Here is a 23,643-nt window from a genome sequence, read left to right as displayed (position 1 = left end):
CTGACGTAAAGCCTGAGTAGTACCATTATATAAATGCAAGGGGTACAAAAATGTGTTCTCAGATTACAAACTACAAGTTTATCGAATGTACCTGTTCAGTTGTAGAGTGGTAACTGGGACAGTGTTTCCATGCACAGAGCGTTAAAGTGGGGAAGATTAATGTGGTACGTGTAAAGCAGGCGTTTACTTTGAAGATTTTGATCGAGAGATTCTTAGAAAATGAGAGATGTGTAAGCGACATTTATGATCTGGAGAAAGGGTTGTGATAGTACGTATAAAAATGTTGTGTGGAAGATACTGTAAGTATATGGTATGAGAGGAAAGCTACGAGAGAGCAGTGAGGAGTTCTTAACGCGAGGGGAAGGTGTGTGTGAGAGTAGGAAGGGAGCAGGATGAGCGGTTTCACGGAAAATGTGTTTGCGTCATATATGTGTGTGTGTGTGTATATATATATATATATATATATATATATATATATATATATATATATAATAACAATAATTGTGTGTATTAGTCATAGCAAGTTAGACATTTAGCATCTTCTCTTATGCTCGGGCTTTTTGGTATTTCTACAAGTGCAATCTCTGCAAATACGGTCTTACATTTGCGTTCTAACCATTTCATATTTCCTACTTATAAAAAAATTTGACTAACTCTTTGTGACGCAGTATTTTTCATCAAACCGTAATTTTTCTCACTTTTATCTGTCATTTTTGTTTATATACAGTTCATTATTATGTGACTTTGTAAACATTTGGCGTGGATTTTGTCTTTTTTAAAGAAGATTTTAGAGGGAAGATGTAGCTGGGAGTGCAAGTGTATTCTCAGAAATTCAGCATAGATTACTGCTTGTACATAAGCACTGAGGGAGCGAGAGTAGTGTGCAAGACTGCCGCATAGTGGCGCTGGTGGTGTTCGCTTGTGTCAACAACGGTGGAGTCTGTGGCTCAGCCGGTCATTTCTATTCTTCTTACCCTCGGGCGGGGAAAGTCTTAACCGTTCACTACTCCACCCCTGATCCAGTTTCTCTAACTGTTTATTAGCAAAGCTTATTAATTCTAGTGCAGATTTGCTGATGGCAACGCGTAATATTTCGTTTTTGTTCTTGTGGGCTAAGAGGAACGTTGTCAACGCTGCCTCTCCCCCAGGTAGCGGTGCTGGGTGGACTGGAGGCCCAATGATGATGACTGGGTGAGCTCCTTTAACCGATACGTGTATTACTGAACTGTTATTGAAGTAATGATACCCCGAGCAAGATGGTTATAATCCTAGGTCTTGCTGGGCGTCCACCCAACCGGCCAGACCTGAACCAGATGGCTCTACTTTTTCATATCTTGACTGGATGTTTACTGAGCCAGATATACCTCGGCAGTAATGCCTTACCTCTACGCTTCTCTCTGAAGCTCTTCATAGCCTGGCTGCTGGCATCACCAGAGCCATCTGATTCCCGCATTTCCCGCGATCAGTCCTTTCTAACGTGAGCACAACGGTAGCAGGTTCATGACAGGCAGAACTGACGCGCTGACTTCGGGTTCTGTTACCAGACAACCTAATAACATATGAAGCAAATAATGTCTGCACATGTTATGGAACAAGATAACTACTACAAATGAAATGAGAGCGTTTTTTCCCTTCCAGAATACTACGTATTTAATCTTACATTTCATTTTACAGTAAATATTTTGAAATGGCTAGTGTTAAAAGATTTCTACAAGGGCATTAAACTCTATAATAATCGTGGCTCACTGTGAGCTGGTCAGAACGTAAAGGTCCACACACTACCATAAAAAGAAAAAACTTATGGGTGAAAACATTACTTGGAGAAACCTGGTAATCATCACGTAGCGACGCCCGCCTTAATAACAAGAAGGGAACTGCAATGTCATCCTGCCCCTATCATGTATATGCCTGCGGCAGTCTCCATACAGGCGGTGAGAACCTCCCTGCGGCAAGAACCACACCTTCGAAGAAAGCCTGGCTTGCATTAACCGTCTTGTGGATAGCATCAGCCATACCATGCTGTTGCATGTTTCCACTTCACTTGTGGCAACGAAGGTATTCATACCATCGGCAGCGTCCACTCGCGTCAACAGCCTCACATTTGGTAGAAACACTTGTGGCACGACCCTTACATGTGGCTGTCCTCCGGTATCTAACATTCTACCTGGCAGTTTTGTGTCCGTAATTGTTAAATGGAATTCACACGCTCCGTAAAGAGCTAAATCTCCAAGAAAGTGGGAGTCTTACAGGTGCCCTAATTGTACGTGCGTTAGGTTAATTGGTTATGCGGTATTCTGCTCCCGTGTCTGTGGAGGTTTTAACAGAGTTGACTCCAAAGCATTCCAACTTCTCGAGTCCTCAGTCTTACCTCGGAGCCTGACCCATTTGCCCTATGACATGATGTCGGTTTTCTTCCAGTCTACCATAGAAATTACTTCACTTTCTGCGCCTTGTGTGCTGCTAGTGTGCCTCCGTCAGTACTTAACTTACGTAATACTCGGCAAGTCACTGCGTCAGATGGCTCTTGTGTGGCTTTTAGCAAGTTAAGGGTGAATCGATGTAGTGTCACTTTGGAAATTTTATCACCTGGTCTTCACAGCAGGTACGATCTTCCCCCTTTTGAAAGGTGTTTTCCATTTTCTGTGAAACTTAGATTTTCATGCTCATTTCTCATTTTTTCTTTTAAGCCCCTTTTTATGTTTCAAGTCCTGGCTTGATGATGATATTTATTAACTAACGCTTTTAACATGAAAGAAAATTATATAAACTTTGGTCTTTTACATACATGCATCTCCAATATTCTTGTATAGATATGTAAAAGAAACGTAACCATATCAGTTTTCAGAACGTGCATGTGGCCTCGGCATTTGTATACGTTTCGTCTGAAGGTTCAGCAGACATTTCATAATTTGCTTTAACTGTAACCTGAGGCCACTGTGAATCACACACATCTGCCATCCTTGTGAACCTGGAAACTTTTGCTTCTCTACAAACAATTATACAGCTGTCACAGACCTTCAGAATCTACACTCATGAATTCCATCGAACTCCTGCCATCAGAGTACACTCCACTGACAGTACCCACATTGTATGCAAGATCTGTTGTCGCGCAGGTGATGTAAACCAGTTAACGGAGAAACTTCATATATACTCTTATTGAAGTTACAAAGCTGAGCCTATTCTTGATGACTTGCATTATGTTATCAGTCTCGGTGATTTTAATATCTTGCCATTCTACGTGACATTTTAACAATGACTAATCATTTTAGATGTAGTTAACATTTACATGCCACTCTAAATGATCTTAGAATTAACTTAGCATTCTGAGATTAAGACTGACTTAAATTCGTAGTTGATTTTAACAATGATTTTACCCTTCTATGTGTTTCTACCACTGGCATAAAGGTGATGATAATGAAACCTGTGTTTGTGGGTTTAGTACTGTCTCGCTGCTGCTTCCCATGTACCTGAATTTGCTATTGTTTCTCCACATAACAGACCACACTGGGGAACAGTGGGAAAGTTAACAACGGGATCTCAGTAGAAACTTCAAGAATGTCTCTTGTCAAGGAAAATGCAGTAAGCTTTTAGCTAGTCATTTACTTCTTGTTTCCCGAACTGATTTCCTTAAAATGTATTTAAAGCATTTTATGAGTTAATTACTGGATTTGGTTTAATGGGTTTTTTTTCAAGGACAATGAGCTGTTTCATACTGAATAGCTTTTATGACTGTAAAGGTTTTCAAATTCCCTTTAGGAAAATTCCAAAGTCTCTTGTGCGTCTTTTTGATGAAATGTTAAAGATTTGACATAATCATCACTCACTATGGATCCTGCGCATCTACAGAAAATAATGGAAAAGAGTTGATATATAACAGAATGAATGAAATTATACTAAGACGAATTTTTGCAAGGAAAACTCAACACCTGTTAAAGGTCATCAACCAAAATTACGGTGGCGTAAGTACCTGTATCGAATGTAATAAACGAACGACCACAAAAACACACACGGGCGCCAGCATGAATTCTTCAGGCACAATACTCTCATCTAAGGCTTCCTCACACGTGGTCATAGAGGAAATTATGATTGTCAGCCGGTCAACCAAAGGACCAACCAACCAACCAACCTACCTATCATCCTGCATGCCAACCTATCAGCATGACAACCGATCTACCAGCCTGCCAACCAAACATCCATCTAGCTTACCAGCCTGCTTGCTACCCTACCAGTTTCCCGGTTTATGAAAATTGTAAGAAAATCTAAGCTTGATGAAGAAATGAAGCTCGTCGTACTTTAACAAGGACTTTAACCTTGTTACATCTTTCTGCCAATAAGGTTTTTGTTGAAAATCACGAGTTCAGTTGGTCAGAGGTGGACTGCAAGATTTAGAATGCCTCTGAAATTCTCATACGAATGTAGTACAGCAATTTGTTTTCCTCTCGTGCACTGCTGAGCGCATGGGTCTCCTGCAGTCATTTGGTTCCTCAGTTTATCACATTTGCGATAAAAGAAAAGAAATATGAAAGCAAGACAATGATGACGAAGAACTTTCTTGTGGTCGTGTGACATCGAGTTTCACCGCAGGATTCAGCCACATACCTGTAGGAGGAGAACCACACCATCGACTGTGTGAACTTTATTACACGATATGTCATCCCATATGGTAACTGTCCACTCAACTCGAGAGCCTCCCAGAGTCCTGTGTTCAGCCCTACAGTCACCTTAGGACTGTGTATGATTCCCTACAACCCAGTGTAGTCACGCAGGAGCGACCACCCCTGACGTCGACAGTCAGAGACCCCGAGGCATCACCATCAGGGCCCCACTCACGTCCTGCGTCACGCAACGTGGCCGCCAGAGTACCGGCCATGCCATCCTTTCTCATGGTCTTTCTCCTGTGCTTCGTGTCCTGTGAGCATCTGCTTCATTCATCTTTGTTGGTGATTTTTATTTTCTTTCATGTTAGTTGAGAAGTCACGAGAACCTGAATGCTCTGATCAAAGCCATCTCATTAAAGCTCTCTCTCTCTCTCTCTCTCTCTCTCTCTCTCTCTCTCTCTCTCTCTCTCTCTCTCTCTCTCATATATATATATATATATATATATATATATATATATATATATATATATATATATATATATATATATATGCCTAAATCGGGTATCCATTTTATCTACCGACTGTTAGGGAAAGATGAACAGCTGGGTTGACTGTGGACCGACTGCAGGAACGAGGATTCGAATCTATAGTCTCGACCCCGGGCTACCCGCGAAAGCGTCACGGTCAGCGACGCTAACCACCACAACACGGAGCCTCATCGTCTACCATTTATTACTTCGTCGAACTTTGTCCTTCTTGTGACTTTCTTCGCGGAACGTAAAAGTATCATTGAGGATGAAAGACTACAGGATAGACGGGCGCATTACTGAAGTCTGAAATGTAATGAAAAGATGAAAAATTTGCACTAGGATCGCTACTTCTTGTGTAAGAATATTATGCTAAAATCACATCTGACACATATAAGATGTGTTTTATGTTTACATTCTACTTAAAGGAGCAAGTTATGACTCGTGCTGTAGTATCAGAGCTGTTTGCTGTGTTCGGCCATCGAGGACCCAAGTCCTGAGTTGGCCGCAGTTCTTATGGGAGTTTCATGCACCAAGAAATACTCACGAGCAGGTCACTCTGGTTTCTCTGAGCTCTGTGTTTAGGCATCCTCGAGGTCCAATGGTGATGTGGTCTCTCTTGTTCAGTGGGAAGCAGATAATGGTATGTCCTGCCCGGTGCTGTCTGTCACATGTGCATTTGTCTTCGTTGTTTTGTCATTTGTAAGTCGATCCCAAGAGCTGCTGCTTCTGTAAGTCCTCGTGACCACATCCCTTTCCTGCAGGTCCTCCCAAGACCTCCCTCCTTCCCTCGATCTGTTCTGACACTCCGCTCCTACAACACCTCTCTACAACCTGTTCCTATCGCCGACAACTCTTGGGTTTGATGTGGAACCCTAAGTAACTGGACGGGTACTCCCGAAAGGCTTTTCGTGAATTACACCAACAATGATTATAGTAAAATACATCCACACGACGACAATTATCTCTAGTGGTTCGCTTTAACCGTCGTAACTGCCGGATGCGTATTAGTAGAAAGACCATTTTGTGAGTTTGAACTTTTTTTTAAAGTAAGGTAGGGAATTTGAACTTTTGTGGGGGTTAAGTTCAATCAGCCAAGCTCCAGCATTAGTTAGTTATTACCATCAAGTGCCAATAATTAATTTTCCAAGCATGCGGAACTGATTTTAGGTTTTCACGGTGGATACTATATTGTGAAGTCATGACCAGAACGAAGCGGAACGTGTCGAAGTGGTGATGAACGAACCACTTCAAGGAGAATGTTTCAAAAGATTTAAACCCTCAGGATTTCCACCATACACATGTGATTGGTATTTAGTACCTGTTTTCATAGCTGGAGTGCCCTTGATCATCTTGATCATCTACGGCGCTCTGGGTCACATCAGTAATGTATAGAAAGTGAACCAGGGCGCTGTGAACGTGACCTGGATGATTGAAGCACCAGGGGCTCGAGTGCTGTCCACAACGATCACGGAACTTCAAAATAACAGGTATTTTGGATGCTGGAATAAGGTACTCTTGTGTACAAAAATCTATCCCTCTGTATGTAAGATCGAGAAAGTACTTTTTTAAGCCTCGGAGAGGAATGAAAAAGATGAGGATGGAAGTAATTAACTGCCCTAAACTCTCGATGTAATGTTAATGACTAAGATATTTCGGGTTCGGTTTTGATTATTCAATGCACTTTCGTGATCATTAAAGACCAATCCACTCGTGTCATGGGTGTATTCACAGATCATTCACAGATAAGTGAACTGTTTTCTTTTCAGTAATGAAGATAATTGACTCCAGACAGAACGTTATGAAAGAAAGATGTTCATCAATATAACGTTTTATGAAGTGATCTTTCTTCCCGGTGGCACAGTTGTCGACAGAATTCTAACACATTTGCAAGGAGCTGTTCCTCTTGACTCATGGACCATCAGTTCTTTTCTGTGTCCTTCCTATCTACTTCCGTGCACCAGGACTCCCATATGTTTATAACCAGAAGTGATTGCTATATATTTTGTTGCCTGTACTGGATACGTTTGGCTTTAACACCTAATTTGTTTAGTTAATATATGATTTGTACATTCTGCAGTCTGTAAGAAGTTTCCATTTCTGTATCTAAGTATGTACTCGCTCATCTGACCAGTGCAAGAATACTATGATGAACATGAGAGTAAAGGGTACGATAATTACCGGATCCACACGTCGCTGACATCTCCCGAGCGAGCGCATTACTTTCATCCTGCTCAATGAAGAGCTACTTCACCTATGAAGGGGAACCGCGTCGGTGAGCGGGTGATTAATGCTTATAATATAGACGTACTGGTAGTGGCGGCTGCTATTCTCTCCCACTGAAAAGCATCTTCGCACTGTCCAAGGCCCAGCTCTCTCACTTATGCTTAGCTACGCTTTGATGGTCATTTTTTCTCCAAAACTTCAAAATATTTATTTGTTCCCTTCCCGACGTTCGAATCTTTATGTAAATTTTGATCAAATCGATCAATTAATCAGATTTTCCACCTCATGAACGGTGATCGGCGGTCAATAATTATGGTTTCAAGTTCCGTCTCTCTGGTGATTGATTCTAGATTCAGCCGCTGGAGTTGAGAAAGCCGGGGTCGATAAAGAACTCGCTATGCATGCTAAACCCAAATTCAATATTCAGAAGTTGTGAGACAGTCAAGACATCAGATAAATATAAACATGAACATATTGTAAGTGTGGAAGAGTAGCAGAATGTTACAGTTGTTTGTTATGTTAACGGTTATCTGGATGGTCTAATGCACCAGTTAATCTGATGGGATTCCCAACCGTAACTCAATTATGAAGTACCGTCAGAACGTGTTAACCATCACCCATTCTACGCAGAGCCATCTGGTGGGCGAGAAAGGATGATTTTTGAGTTGCATCTCCGTCCGTCACACCAATTTTAGCCCATTATATGTTTTGATGTAATGAATCTGGCTCACAAACCTAACTGTTGATAGCCACTAGATGCATAAACATACATGTACATATATACATACATCTTCCATGTATGGAAGGCGTGACCCCATACAGCCACCACTCCTGGGTGAGCTGTGTCATCGATGAATGTCTTGGCATGGTGCGTATGTCTACTCATTGTGTTAGCAACACCAATTGCGTATCTTGCTAAGTGTTATATAACCTAATGAGAATAATATTATGATCCTGTCATAAACCAAGGCCTTGCAACACAATCCTTTCTTGGAGTAAAGGTAAATATCTTCCAACATTGTTAATGTGGATATTTTTTTTTTTTTTTTTTTAGTTGGTTGCGTAAGTTTCATGCGTATTATACACGACAGGAAAGTTAGACAAATATTTCTACCATAAGTAAAAGGAAAGATAAGGCTAGGGTAAAATAGTAACCTTTTCTATGTGAATTGACTTTCTTCTCTGGAGGTAAGCCATGTTTTTATTAAAGCTTAAATTAAAGCTTGAAAACACTGGAAAAATGATTCAGAAAGGTCTTATGAATAATCCTTGGTTAGTTGTTCAGTTTGCTTGTTTGTGTGCGTCCAACGTGACCTGTTTAAAGAATTTTCCGTTAATGCAGACTTGTTGGACATCGATTTTTCACTTTTTTTTTATGGATTGATCCACCGATGGAAGATCTTTGATAGCGAAAGTATGTAGAAAATACGTCAGTCAGTTATCTGGACCTTTCTAGGTCTTACTCAACCGGAGCAAAGGTATTGGCACCTGGAAGAGGCAATAGTTGCTGGCGAAAGTAGTGTTTGCTGAAGAAAGTGTTTGAGGTCAATTCCAGCAGAGAAGGTGGCGTGAGATGATAGGACACATGGCCTTTGGTGTTTGTGCTGTGACAGTATGACATATGCGCCTTTGGGAGAGAATGAAAAAGAATGAAGTTTTATGAAGCAAATAAGATGTGATGTTGAAATTATAGATGAATTTTGTGATTATAATCCGATATCTCTGTGGGTGCCGGGGGGGAGTAGACTAGAGAATGAAAACACACACATACATAACACAGTGGCTCAATATGAACACCACATAAAACCAAATGAGAGGACTTCAAATAACTCGTTCAGTTAGTACATTTCGCATTACATTGTTACACTGTTACATTGTTTGATTTACACTGTTAAGGTGTGTCTTATGTCTTCAGAACTCTGTAAAGATGTGAACTGCTTTTGGAATCATCTGGTTACGTAATTCACCATTACCTATTTGTACTGTACGGGGAGGGACTTCTTCACTCTTAGGGTCTAATCTCTCGAACATTCTGTACAATCATACAACTTTTTAAACTTCTGTATGTTTTCCGCTTGTAGCAGATGTCAGTTTCTGCATGATTTTGTTAAACAAGTGTGAAATGGAAATTTATGTTGGTGTGTGATTACGAATGACTCTGGACACCTGTGTTTCCCCCTTTTCAGGTTTTATTCTACTGCTCATGTATGTGTTTTGCACGAATCTTGGCATAGACATGCAGATGTAAGACTGTATAACTGAAAGTTCTCCTGTGCAAGTAAGTCTTGCTATCCAGTTGTAGGCCGTAGTAGGCAGGTGTAAGCCTTTCTGCGCAGGTGTATAAGCCCTATCGTGTAGGTGTGAGCCCCACTGTGCGGGTGTTCGGGCCCCACTCTGCTATGTAGGCGTGAGCGCCAGTGTGCAGGTGTTTCAGCTCCACCTCAGCGAGTGCGGCCACAACAAGAGACTGCTGAGCAAAATCGACTACCACGGGTAACTTTCCACGCCCCTCAGATTGAGTCTAGTTTCTCCCGCTTTCTACCGTCACCCGTCCAGACCCAACATGACTTCCCCCTTCCTTCTAGCCCTACCATGACCACCCTCTCTCCCGTCCAGACCCGCTTTGACCTCCCCCCGTCCAGCCTTACCGTTGACCGGCCAGTACGTCAAGAGACGGGTCCTTTACCACAAGATCCTCAGGCATTGTTTTCGTTGGCCCGTTCTGCCACAGCTTTTATTCTGGGTTTTGTGTTGTTCTTATCGATAAAAACTTCGTCAAATAACGTGATTGTTTTCCTTTTTCTGCTCGTTTTAGCTCAGAATGGGATGTAATGATACCTAGAAGTTATAACCGTGTCATCAATATAGCAGGGTCAGTTCATGTTATTTCATTCACTAAAGCAAAATATATTTACTACGACACACACCAGCTGAGTGATATAACTCCGGGAAAAGAACAGAAAAACCCACCAGTCTGCTATATTAGGTGGTACTTCATTATGAAATGTCATGTATACAGGCCTATAATATGTTCTCCCTTTTGTCTATTGATGTTATGTAAGTCTGTCTGGGAAATAGCCGCCGACACACAAACGAACGCATGGACTGACGCAGAAAGCGCTATGTAATGAAGAGAAACTGCTGAAGTTGATGTGTTGTGCATTTGTTGTAGGAGAAACGACTCTCTATGGGACGCGTGTAACACAGGCGTCACACATGAAAGACGTAACGTATGTAGTGATGAAGATTAGAACAGCACTGAAGGTATAAGTGAAACACGAAATAGATATGGTAGAGAAGAAACTTGTGTTGTAGGTAACACCTGTAACACTGGCTGTACAGTTGATTTAGGTGATATGTAACACAGGAAAGAGATGTTTCAGCAGACGTATATATAACATCACAATACACTTAAAAGAAGCGACCCGTGAAGCTTTAGACAATATAACAGACCGAAGTAACGTTGATAACATCGGAGAGCCGGGCAGCTTGGGAGGCACAGGTAAATGTTAGGTACAGTTACAAAAAAAAAAGAAGTAAATTACATCGTGTGGCAACAGCAGGAGCAGCAGGCTGGCCAGCTTGACGTACAAAAACTCTAGTAATGACGGAAGATTAATAGCAGAAGAACGTGTGCCAATCCATGTGAGGCAGGTAGGGGGAACCCAGTCGGTGCCTCGCTCCGCTGACCTTCCTTCGTTTCCTCAGGCTGGCCTCTACACAATGTTTGTCTGTTTGCTCTTGGTTACGATAGATATTGTCTGTTTTCGCCCACCTGCGTCCCGACTGTACGTGTGCAAAGATATTATGATTTGCAGTTGTCTGTAAGTTCGAGTGTGTGGATTTAGTAGAGATTTTACTCTTGGCTATTCTTCATCTAGAGTCTTGTATGCTGAACAACGCAAGTATGATACACGCCTGTATCGTGATCACTGACGCACATTCATCATAATCATTGGATGGATCATCCAAACCTGAGGACCATTTGTAGCACAGCAAACTGGAAACCAGTCACGTATGTCACTTCATGAAAGTTAAATAAAAGGAACTAGATATCATGAGGTATCTTACTCCTGTTGAAAAAGATAAGAAATAAGATAAACGTTTTCTAGCATGCAAAACACATGAGGACGAAACGTTTTAGAAAACTGTTGTTGTGGGTCTATGTGTTAACCAGAGGTATAATCTTGTGCCAGAGGTGTAGCAGTGTGCCAACATCCTGCCTGGCTGCTCGATGTGTGTTATACCGGAGGGTTGTAAGGACGCACCTCGAACCTTATCTTCCTAATTGGAAACGTTATCTCTAAAACTTATTTCGTTCGTACTTACACTCTTCTAGGTGGGATTCAGGTGTTACAAGGGGGTCCATATTGTGTAAGACTGAAGTTCAGGTGATATGACGGGGAGGTTTGGTCCAGATGTGGTCCTGACCGTGGGGAGTGCGATGTGAACGATGTTTAACTGTGGTGTAGGTAAGGGAATCTGGTTTAGAAGATACGCTAGGAAAAGCGTATGCGCCCGTGGTATCGCTATAGCTTGCATGAGGAATCCTCAGACGTAGTGGAGGCACCGCCAGCATATCTACGAGCAATCGCTAGAATAGCACTGAGGCATTGTTAATAAGCTCGCCGCGAGCTACTGCTGAAACTGGTCCAGTACTACTGAAACGAGCTCCGAGGCATCGTCAAGACGGGCCCCAGACGTGGGTAATAAGGGCCTGAGGCACAGCAGAACAGCTCACTCATCTAATGAAGGCAGGGTGATGTAGGCATCCCTACCTGGAGCTTCCCGGGTCAGTGCCCGATCCCTCAACACCCTCCGCCTCCATGACGGAAGAGCCTTCACGTGCTCCTCCGTTGGTGTAAATGTGTTTGTCCGTGCATGAATTTCGCTGCGGTGCATTGTTTCTTGGCTTCCTTCCTCCACCTGCGAACTTTCTCCCTCTCTCGGAGTTCGACGTTTTAGCTGTATTTTGTTCGTTATGTTTCATGTGAAGGTTTTTCAGCTTGAAGAATGCCATTACTTTAGCTTACCCGAAGGGACGAGCAAACCACACAAGTCTACTCTCTTCGTCTCCTCGCATTTCTGATACATTCGGAACAGATGGTAGCCCCGTTTAAGCGTGGCAGTTCAGGTCTTCCCACGGCTAAAGTACTTGCAGTGACAAAGATTCGTACATAATCTGACTCTGGAGAATATCAAGATTGTACGAGACGAGACTCTTAAGCACGTCTCGGGTGATGGATCTTGGCACAGACGGTCACCAGCGTCTGTGAGGTGGTTCCTCCACAGGTCTGCCAGCCACTCCAGGTCTTGTGTTCACAATGACAAGGTCTGTGTTGCCAGATGTTGTTACAGGCGCAGAGGAATAACCCTGTTGTCGGTGAGTTGTGATAAAGAAAATTATCTAAATGATGTATGTTGTATACAACACCGTACATAACTGAAAACCATTGTTGGTGCGTAAATGGTGCAAATTCTTCATACACAACCGAAGTATGAATAAATGAGCATGCGCTTTAGTCTTGTTAGCGTCAAGTGTGGATATATAGACCGTCTCCATCAGTCACATGACGTGTATCCTGTCCACACTTTTGACTGTGTTGCTGTATCTTCCCAATTTGGAAACAAAATCCTATATACTACCTAACCTTGCTGACTTGATATCCCTTAACCTACAACCCGACCCGCTGACACAGTGTAGGAATCACGGAACAGTCGTCCGGGATTCTGTCACTCCAGGTTTTCTCATCGAGGACTTTGTTCACATTTATATAGTTTAGATGTCATTAAAACGTCTTTTAAGTATTGTCGACTACGTTTGAACCTGAAAAACCAATCATGTAGATATTTAAGGTCAACTTTTCCCTCTAAAGTAAAAGAAATAAGATAAACGTTCGAGTTTCAGGATGACTGAGAAACTGTTAACTAAATCAGTTGCTCGCCATGACGTCATAGTCGGGATGCATACGCAGTCCCTCCTTAATGATGATTGGCACACACACACACACACACACACACACACACGTGGAATAAATGGATAGATGAAACAGTAAATGCGAAAGTCATACAGAAGTTTAAAAAGTTGTATAATAGTAGAGAGAGTTCAAGATATGGGGACCCATGAGCGTAGAACTCCATCCCCGTTAAAAACAATAAGCAATCACAAATTAATAATCGCATATAAACACACACGCAAACACACACATATTGTAACATATTGGTGTTACTTTTTCAGTGTAAGATTGAACACACAGGAATACATAACTTTGGCTTAAATTTCTTGAATATGGTGCCATACAAAGAAAAATTTCGAAATTAACATACAGCTCTCATAGAATCAACGTAAGAAATCGTCTAGTAATTTTTCATCTTTTAGTCGCCTCACTCGGGATCTTGCAAAATAGGAGGGAATAAAAAAGCAGCAGCAGTGTAGACATAGAAGACGTTGAATTTGAGATTGGAACTATTGGAAACAGAGGAAATATATGCTTGAAGTATTTTGGGTTAGAAATGATTTGTTAAGAATATAAAGAGTTTCGACACTGTCACAGACAAGGAAATCAGACTGGTGAAGAAAGAATTTTGTGGTATTCCTGCTGGAAGCAGATAGTTGATCCCAAGGTTTCTGACGCAATACATTCAACTCACAATATTTGAAGACCAGTTAGTAAAGTTCTGTAAAAGAGAAAGAAAATATCGGAGATATTCTTTGACACTATTATGAGAACAGACTGCCACTATTCATCCATAAGAAAACATCATTATTGATCTCAGGACGATAACAAAGACGATTACATTCTCTTCGCTAGCTCGTTCATACCGAGCCAAAACTGGCAGCGTGGCTTCCCCGACTTCTTTAGACCTGCAAATGAACAATAAGCCATCAGCTTTGGCCCAGAGGAGAAATGTGCAACCAGGAAGCAAGATGCAACTAATGCCAGTCATTCACTTGTGCATCATCTGAAACAAAACAGAACCTGAGTTAAACGGATCAAGCTCTTCTGATGCCCTACCTTCAACACCAGGTGAAAGCTTTGGCACTGATATGTGGAAGATGTGTTTCCTAACTTAGACGAGTGTCCATAAAAGTTTCCACCGACCACGGAGTACTAAATGTTCACAGACTGTAGTGTTATTCAAAAGCCAGGAAAGGAAGAGGATGGGGACCTTCCCAGGCGCTTGATACACACAAGACTATATACTTTAGCTTAACCTGTTGACCACGACAGTACGACCCCTGAGAGGATACCGCGTCTCATGTACGAAGGCATGACCTTTCAGTTGACCCTTATAGTTTGTCAAATGCTGTCATCATATCCAAATGGTCGCACTGTCGGGCTCAAAGGAATGCTAAACGTGTTGATGGTGTATGAATCCATACTGTTGACAGTGCAGGAATCCATACTGAAAATAAGTCGAATGTATAACCATATTTTAGAATTTTATGCCATTTTGAAACAGTGGCGAACCTGCATTAAGACGGTGAAATGTGAAGTGGTGCTGACCTGCTTCTGTAAATGGGATGTCATGGGAACTTTCGTATCACATATCATGATAGCATCAGCCTCTGTCATGTGTAGCTCTTGATGGTAATTGCCAGAGGTTCCTCCGTCATCATAAGCACCAGTTACCGAGGATCAGGAACCAGTTGTGTAGGTTGGGTTGTGAAGACCGGCGTTCTTTTTTCGTTCCTTTCTAAATATGGTTAAGATGCATTGACATTTACATCGCTTCTTAGTCACAGATAGGATGGCCTCCCAATTATACACTGTGATAAATGAGACAATGAACCTGTATAAACTCTAAAGTAGAATTATTCATACATAAAGATTAGCATTAGACGATGATTCGTCGATGTCTCGTTGGAATTTTTATTGCATAAAGACGACATTTTGTTCGAGTAGATAGGAAGGTTACATTTGTGGCAGTTATACTGAGATCAAATTTCTGAAATAAGCCTCGTCTTGTTTTCTTCGTATATGATATCTAATCTTGGCCCTCTTACTCTGCAAGCAGTCTGATATACACCAACAAAAGCATGATAAAGTAATATCGTTCTGTAACCAATTAATGTTTACGGGTCGGGATACCATTGAAGCAGATAAGATTGTGGAAGAAGCGGGTGCAGTAACCCAGCATATATCTGCCTGGGGAGGCGCCAGAGTTGGGTCATCCCCAAATATAGCGAGACTCATCACCGCTTCCACTAACTGCTCGGTTCACACACACACACGGATCAGGCGAGGTATACAGGCTGGAAGTTACGGGGCAGCGTTTATACAAGAAAAATAGAATGTTGAATCAGCCCTGATACATAGACAGTAAAAATGCAAAACTAACCTTTCTGTCTGCTACGTTGAAGTTCCTCACGTTGATTTCTGGCGAGGACTGGAAAGCGAGAATTACATACTAGCGATTATTTCCACGTGGTCTCCCGAGTGCCCAAACTTGTGTTTAAACAATTGCCTGTCGTCGCCCCCTTTATGTTTAGGTATCTAGAGTGTTGATTTTGATCTTCATTCTTTGCAACACGGATGACAGCTGTAACTTGTGTATCTTTTAAAGAGAAGTTTGAAAATACAGAAGATTAGTGATTTTTTTTTCTTGAAGATCTTCCCCGCTATCGAAATGACTTACCGGTGCCTATAGGTAGAATTCTTGAAGAATATAATGTATTTTACCAAATTCCCATTATCTGTGGTTCCGCAACTGCTGAGCTTTCAGGTAGATAAGCGAGTTTGATTAGTCTCCTGGCAATGGGCGTATCAAAGAAACCCTATAAATGTATTAATTCCTGCATAGTCAGTGACCAGAGTTCTGGTACACGCCTCACCAAAGCTGTACCGAGTCTTTTGTCTCAGTCTCACGAGATAGGGGTCAGTGGGTCGATACAGCTTCGATCAGGTGCTTCACAGGACTTTTTCACGCATCATTCCGCTCGTTCAGACAACCCGCGAACACAGAAAACAACTACATGATTCAAGAAGTACGATAGAAGTGATTCCAGAACCCAGGACTTGTAAGGACCTGCACAGCAGCCTGTAGAAAGCCCAGGAATAAGACGCCTCCGTAGAGCACCACGTATTACTGTGTCTTCAGTATCATTCGTCGATCATCCCTTAAGGATGAAGCTGAGTATCTATCCTTCTTGTCTCGCTTAACATTTACTTCTCCTCTATTAACAAGAGTAGAATATCAGTTTATACATCAGTATATACATCTAAGTCTTTACTTGGTGCCTTTCATGAGCCTTGTATTCAGAACGATTTTCTTTTATCGTTATTTAGAGAAAACCAACGAGTCATTCTCCCTCTCTCTCTCTCTCTCTCTCTCTCTCTCTCTCTCTCTCTCTCTCTCTCTCTCTCTCTCTCTCTCTCTCTCTCTCTCTCTCTCTCTATGTTCCTACTGCAGCTGATAAGGACATCTTAATGGCGTGATTACTGGCTTCGAGACTTGCTAATGTTAACAATCTCACTTCCTCCTGAGACCCACTACACATTCATCATCCCCCTCCCTCACTAGATTCGACATCGATCACACCTGTCACAGTAAGGTTCTTTGTTGACACTGTTCTTGTAACATGTCTCCATCTGTCCAGAAGGTATCTTTAACCGCATACATCACACCCATACTGAATTGTGTGCCTTAACTCTTAAAAGTAAACATCGCTTGTCATCGCTTGAAGAACGGTGGACTTTTGTTTTTCTTTCATCTGGCCCAACTGTGATGGGAGCGACTGTGGCTAAATACACACCACACACACACACACACACACACACACACACACACACACACCCATAGCAACAGTCAGTCTGGTAGCGGGAGGGAGTTAAGACAACCAGGCTCTCCCCCGATCGTGGCCTACCCAGTGATATGACCATTTCGCACCTACTTACGTGGGCGTCTTACGAGCAGAATTTCGAGTCCCACAGTTGGCCTAGTTGATGTCTTTAATACGTTCCCGATATAGAAATGAGACTCGCATAGCTAAATCTTCGGGGCAATGGTGTACGATGGAACATATTTCATATTTTTGATAATAATTGCTGTGGTACTTTTCTTACCGGATGTAAATGCCTGTAGATTGTGTGTCATCCATGATATTTGGATAGATACGTAAAAAGTAAACGTTCCAAGTGGTCATATCCTGACAAGCCAGAGAATTATGGAAAGGCAAGGAGACATGTGGGGCAGGTCGACCAGGTGTGTTCAAGGCCAGACGCAGCAGCAATCTTCCTCATCCCTGCTGTTCCATACCACCACTCCTACTGAACCACACCACCACCCCTGCTGAACCACAACACCACCCCTGCTGCACCACACCACACCACCCCTGCTGCGCCACACCATCCGTATAGATAGATTTATATCTGAAAGCAAAATTCCTTCCAAAGTCTTACTTCTTCACCGTCTCGCCTCTCTCACTCCCTGCATACCCTCACCAACACTTCCTCTCTGTCCTCTCCCACACTTCGCCGACGCATCATAAAGTCTCAGCATTTTTTTTTTTACCCCCGAGTAAATCACCAGAGACCGGCATCCGAGTTGGGTCCCACGACGACACAACCTGTTCTCTCTCTCTCTCTCTCTCTCTCTCTCTCTCTCTCTCTCTCTCTCTCTCTCTCTCTCTCAGGTCGCTGACTTTCCCGCTGGATTTTTGTGTTGCCCCTGTAATGCTTTCCCGTAAGCATCTGCGTCGCTAGCCATAGCCAGACACACACACACACGCAATCTCGTAATTATCCTCATTTTCGGTGTGGGAGATTGGACGAGCCTTCCATAAAACCTGCGGTTGTCATCAGTTCAGATGAACGGTTTTGTCCGGCTGCCTAACACGGCCCTTGGTAATGAGATGCAATAGTCTGCCGTCAGCCGATGGTAAACATATGCACAAGAAAACTATTATGGAGCCGCGAACACCTGAGGTAGTGTTGCCAGACGTCAAGCCAGCTCCTGATGTTCTCCATTCGTAAGGAGCGTCACGGTGACGATTGTGACAACAGAATGTGACGGAATTAATGGTGTCCTTTTTCACTACACGCCATGTGCACATACGGCAGTCGTGGCAGATGTGTGTATGTGTCTTTACGGGAGGTTGGATGATGGTAGTGTGTGTGTGTGTGTGTGTGTGTGTGTGCGCAACATGAGTGAAATTCTCTCCCCGTAACGCACAAACAGTACACACACACACACACACACACACACACACACACACACACAAATACAATTGTTCAAACACAGAAGGTACAGCATACAGAGGCAAAGAGAATAGATGAACAGTGATAGTGTGCTGGGAGTCCTGAAGGTGTACTGTATTGGCTCCATCTTTAAGTATGGTAAAATTCTTCACATATATCCAATCTTGGCCATAGCTTTACGTGTGTCTGTGTATTCTAAGATATTTGGGAGTATTCTCTTGCCTACGGACGATGCGAAATATCGATCAAAAAACTATGAACAAAGTTATGGTTGTTGTCATTTGCTAAGGTTTTAGTGATGTGTTAATTATATGTTGATCATACTGGTATTAGTGATACCGGGGTACCACCGTGGCAACAGTGACATGGTGGTGTTTGTGTTGGTAGTGCGATCGTCCTGCTTGTGGTGATGACGGTGAGGCTGCCCATGATATGAGTGGTGGTAGTGGTATGGTGGTGGCAGCACTAGTACTGGGGAATGGGAGCGCCATTACTGGTGGGTGTGGTAGTGGTAGCGTCAGTACTGGTGGGTGTGGTAGTGGTAGCGTCAGTACTGGTGGGTGTGGTAGTGGTAGCGTCAGTACTGGTGGGTGTGGTAGTGGTAGCGTCAGTACTGGTGTGTGTGGTAGTGGTAGCGTCAGTACTGGTGGGTGTGGTAGTGGTAGCGTCAGTACTGGTGGGTGTGGTAGTGTTAGCGTCAGTACTGGTGGGTGTGGTAGTGGTAGCGTCAGTACTGGTGGGTGTGGTAGTGGTAGCGTCAGTACTGGTGGGTGTGGTAGTGGTAGCGTCAGTACTGGTGGGTGTGGTAGTGGTAGCGCCAGTACTGGTGGGAGTGGTAGTGGCTGGGGAGACGCAGCAGGTGAGGTGGTCTCCGTACTAACCACCAGGAGCCACACTACCACCCCCTGGTGAAGGTCGGGGGTCTCTCACAGTCAGACAACGGTACCTGCCGCTGCCCCTCTCCTCCCTCCCCTCCTCCCACAGTCTCCTCCTCCCTCTCCATTCCTCGCTCTTACACACCCTCCCACTTCACCGTCTCACCCCGGGAGAGAAAAGAAAAAAAAAATATGTAGGCCGAGAATTACCTGCATACCAGACCCTCTTTTGAAATGGTTTAGACGCATCAGTCAGTGATGTCACAGCTCTTGTGGATGTATAGATGATATGAAAGACTATACATTCTTCTAGCAGTGTCTAAAGGAGGTACATATACTACTACGAATACATAACATGATCTAACACATACACTGTATATCATCACCACAATGGAACAGTATAAGAATCATGTATTTCATTTCTTACTTTGTGTTTTTTCTTCGTTTTTTTTCACATGTGTTGGTTATTTTTGTCCATGAATGTGTGTATATCATCTGGCGGGGTTTGGGCTTTGCTGTCGACATCAGCGCTGAACCTATATGTATCTATATCTGTTTATCTTTGTTTCTCTGTTTGTTAGCTATCTATATAGACAGACTCTCTCTCTCTCTCTCTCTCTCTCTCTCTCTCTCTCTCTCTCTCTCTCTCTCTCTCTCTCTCTCTCTCTCTCTCTCTCTCTTTGCCTTTTGACCAGCCAAATAGTCCTAAAGTCCTACCAACCCTGCCCAGCTTGTCCTACAGAAGGCTCTGCCCTCCAAGCCACAACCGAGGTCGGTCGCTCTCGCCCACCACTGTGACGTGAGAAACTCGGTCTAAACTACAATGTTCTTTTTTTCTACATTATTTTCCTCATAGCTACATACTATAACTACCGCAGGTTTATGGAGAGAGAATCATTTGCCATAGTTGCGATATCGAAGGTGTATTTTATACCTGGCATGATTGTGTGAGGCTTAACCCAACATATATTAAGGCTTCTTAAGAAACTTCAGATATATATATACATGTATCGTAGATCAGAGCTTAAAGACTGGGAACTGTAAGGACCACATGGATAATGAGTGTATGCGGTCATAGGACTTCCCTTAACACTTCAGGATGATGTTACTGACTTCTTTTGGTGGATGTCGCTCGACGATCGCTGGCAGTTGATGGGCCTGGAGTCCAAACGACCAACCAACCAGTCAGGGGGGCCTCGTTACAGCGGTCTGTGGTATGATAAATGCCTTTGAACATACCTTCGCATCATTTTCTTTTCTTCCGGGGAAACATGCCTGGTAAACTTTCCTGCTGTGTTGAACAGTCTCTTTCGTAGGTCATGACTCACATGGGTGGTCACGGATGCCTTCAAAGTTCCGCCAGATCCCTGTACAATATTATCATGTTCCACATCTAGGTCAAGCCTGCTTTCGTGTGTACATGTATGCTTTTTTTTGTTAAATTGATGTTTTAGACTGTCATCATCTTCTGTAAGTGTGATTTACCTATTTATATGTGAACACTTGCTTAACCTAGTGCGTTTATCAAATTCGAACTTATTCTGTACTCAGTTTTCAATTTGTGGAGAATCCAATAGAGGAGAAAAAAAATCAGACAAACAATGTTCACACATCGCACAATAGAAGCGCCGATAACTACCCCAACATACGGTGCCTTGAACTGGCGTGAATCGCCTCGTCAGCCAATTACCTCGGGCCCCGTTGTGCTAAAAGAATTACTCTCATCTGTATCTGTCAGGCGCCTGTGACGGGGTCTCCGGTTCCTGGTCCTGGCCCACATGAGAGCTACACATATGGCTAGGGAAATAAATCTTTGGCTAGAGTCGTCCTTGTGTAGTGCAGATCCTGCGCTGAGGCTACAGTGATATCGGGTTACTGTGTGTATACTTCTGTCGTTCAGTCCCTCTCGCTGGCTGTGTGTTGCAGGGAAAGAGTTTTGCGCTCTTTTTGCCGCATTTCGTAGCCTTGTGAATATGGACATTTTCTTTACTCTTATGTACACACACACACACACACACACACACACACACACACACACACAAACAAACAAATACACTGATTATAAGAATCGGCAAATGCATGAGAGGTCACTCACTACCACAGTGTCACTAAGAAGGGAAAGGAGGAGACATGTCAATCATTCAGTTGGTTTCCCCTTTATTTATGCACTCGTGTATTTCCACATCCGGTCAGACTTAAGTCTTTGATGAGACCAGGTTGTGAGGCACGGTGTTGCGAGGTGACCGAGGTGGTGTGCACCTCCTGCAGTAGGGTCAGTACCCTTGGTAAATTCCTCCGCAACTGATTAGAAATGATTAGGAGAATAATGCAGAAACAGCTTCGTTACATCCTGCTTTTTGAGCGTAAATCCCAAGTAATTGTGCAGTGAGATGTGATTTACTGTCTCATATAACGCCATTTTCCTGTGCAAGCTGTAGTATGGAGTCATCAGCGGACGAGTGACAAAGTGCACTTGTGAAGTGTTGCATATTAGTTCGACTACATCATTGTAATGATCACAGTGTCCGGTCAATGGTACTCTCATGTGATGCTTTCTTTTTTTCTCTCTTATTTATGAAAGTTAAACGGCTTTATTTCACGTACTGCTTCTTAATGGAGGTAGTTTACGTATATTTTTCTCACTTCACTCTACTTAGCAGTGGAGTCTAACTAGCATGGGTGGCATCGTCTACAGTGCTGACTGTTCTCTCCCTTCACAGATGTGTGTAGTCCGCCGGTGCTCATGACGAAGGCCCCGTGGTTGGTGGACTACTGCCGGGGAACCCTTTCGGTAAGTAATGACAAATGAACCATACGGGAAGGACTCCCAAAATTTCTCTTTTCCCTTTAGTAGAATTTGAGCACGGATTGCCTGCCACGTGCAAATAATATAGATTTGAAATACTTTTACACATACACACACACACACGCCCACCTAGTGCTATGAATCAGAATATTCAAATACCCGTTTCCCTGCCTCCGTCAGATTTTCTGTTACACAAGACTGTCGGTGATAACGGGCAACATCTGGCAAACGCTCCTGTTGCCGGGATGTGACCGGAAATTTTCGGTGCATCCCATTACCTTATGCCGTGGAGCTGTGACCATATCCGGTGATTTGGCGTACAGGAAACACGGGAAAAATCTGAACAAATAACGCTGTAGTTTAAATGTTCATGGGCCCCGAGTTGTGTGATTAGTTTGTGTGTTGCTGTAGTTTTACACTCCTGTTGCTCCGCCTCTTAATCATGTATATAAATGTACCATGTCTTCACTCCTATGTGTGTATATACTCACACACACATACGCATCAGTATAAGCCAGGTACTCATATATCCAACAACTGCAAGGTAAGGATGAATACCTGGGTTGTATGTGTGCCGACTTTGTCTTCCAGGATTTCAGTCCATGCGGGCCAGTGCTGAATCTTGGTTAGTAACGTTAACCACTACATCAGGGAAGCCCGTGTGTGTGTGTATATATATGACTGCGGAAATAACTGCATCAGCTGTAGCGAAATTCCACTTGAATTATTACGAGAAATGTTTTATACCTGTGCAGCCATCAGCTGCCATTTGTTATCGACTTCTTTTGACAAGAAGCTTATAATGTTGCCTCAAGGACAAGTACATGTGATGGGCATGTGCTGTTATAATAGTGAGGACGGGGAGACAGTAAGACAGAGACACGGAAAATGAGATATAAGACAGGAACAGCGGCTAGAGACATGAAGAGAGAAGAAGGGATGGAGACAGGAAGAAAGACAGCCGGAGCTTATGGGAATATGTGGGAAAGACAGACAAGAACAGGCCCATTGGTCCATGTCTAGGTTATTTGTTTCTGTCCTGAGTTCTATCTCCTCCTACTCTATAGGAAGATATAAGGATAGAACATTAAGATGGCTCTCTCACTCCACCCTCCACTCCCTCCAGCATCAACAGCCAGAAATATTGATTTACTATCCCAACTGCGGCGCTTCATTATATTACATTCATAGAGTCTGGAATGAGAAAAGGATAATATATATACATAAACTGTTCAATCAGAGAAGGATGGGAAGTGAGGAGAACTGTTAACGGATGTTACCTTACCAAAGATCAGCAGACATTCATACTGACCTGTATATGGAAGTATCCTACGCATCAGACGGCACACATATCACGACCAACTGTAAGTGTGACTTCCCTCACCAACAGTCAACGAGGAGACTCTTGTA

General features: G+C 43.0%; 1 protein-coding gene across 1 annotated transcript in view; it reads left to right on the top strand.

Moving 5' to 3' along the window:
- The window catches only part of sav (scaffold protein salvador), a 1,023,444-nt gene that overhangs the window by 641,838 nt on the left and 357,963 nt on the right, over nucleotides 1-23,643 (top strand). Inside the window, exon 13 of the mRNA XM_071685935.1 lies at nucleotides 22,148-22,218. The gene's annotated coding sequence lies outside the window, so the exon portion shown is untranslated. The remainder of the gene's footprint in view (nucleotides 1-22,147; nucleotides 22,219-23,643) is intronic.

Source organism: Panulirus ornatus, chromosome 41 (genome assembly GCF_036320965.1).
Source record: "Panulirus ornatus isolate Po-2019 chromosome 41, ASM3632096v1, whole genome shotgun sequence".
In the NCBI taxonomy this organism is placed as follows: domain Eukaryota; kingdom Metazoa; phylum Arthropoda; class Malacostraca; order Decapoda; family Palinuridae; genus Panulirus; species Panulirus ornatus.
The sequence above is the reverse complement of the archived record's forward strand: the minus strand, read 5'-3'. Positions and strand labels throughout refer to the sequence as shown.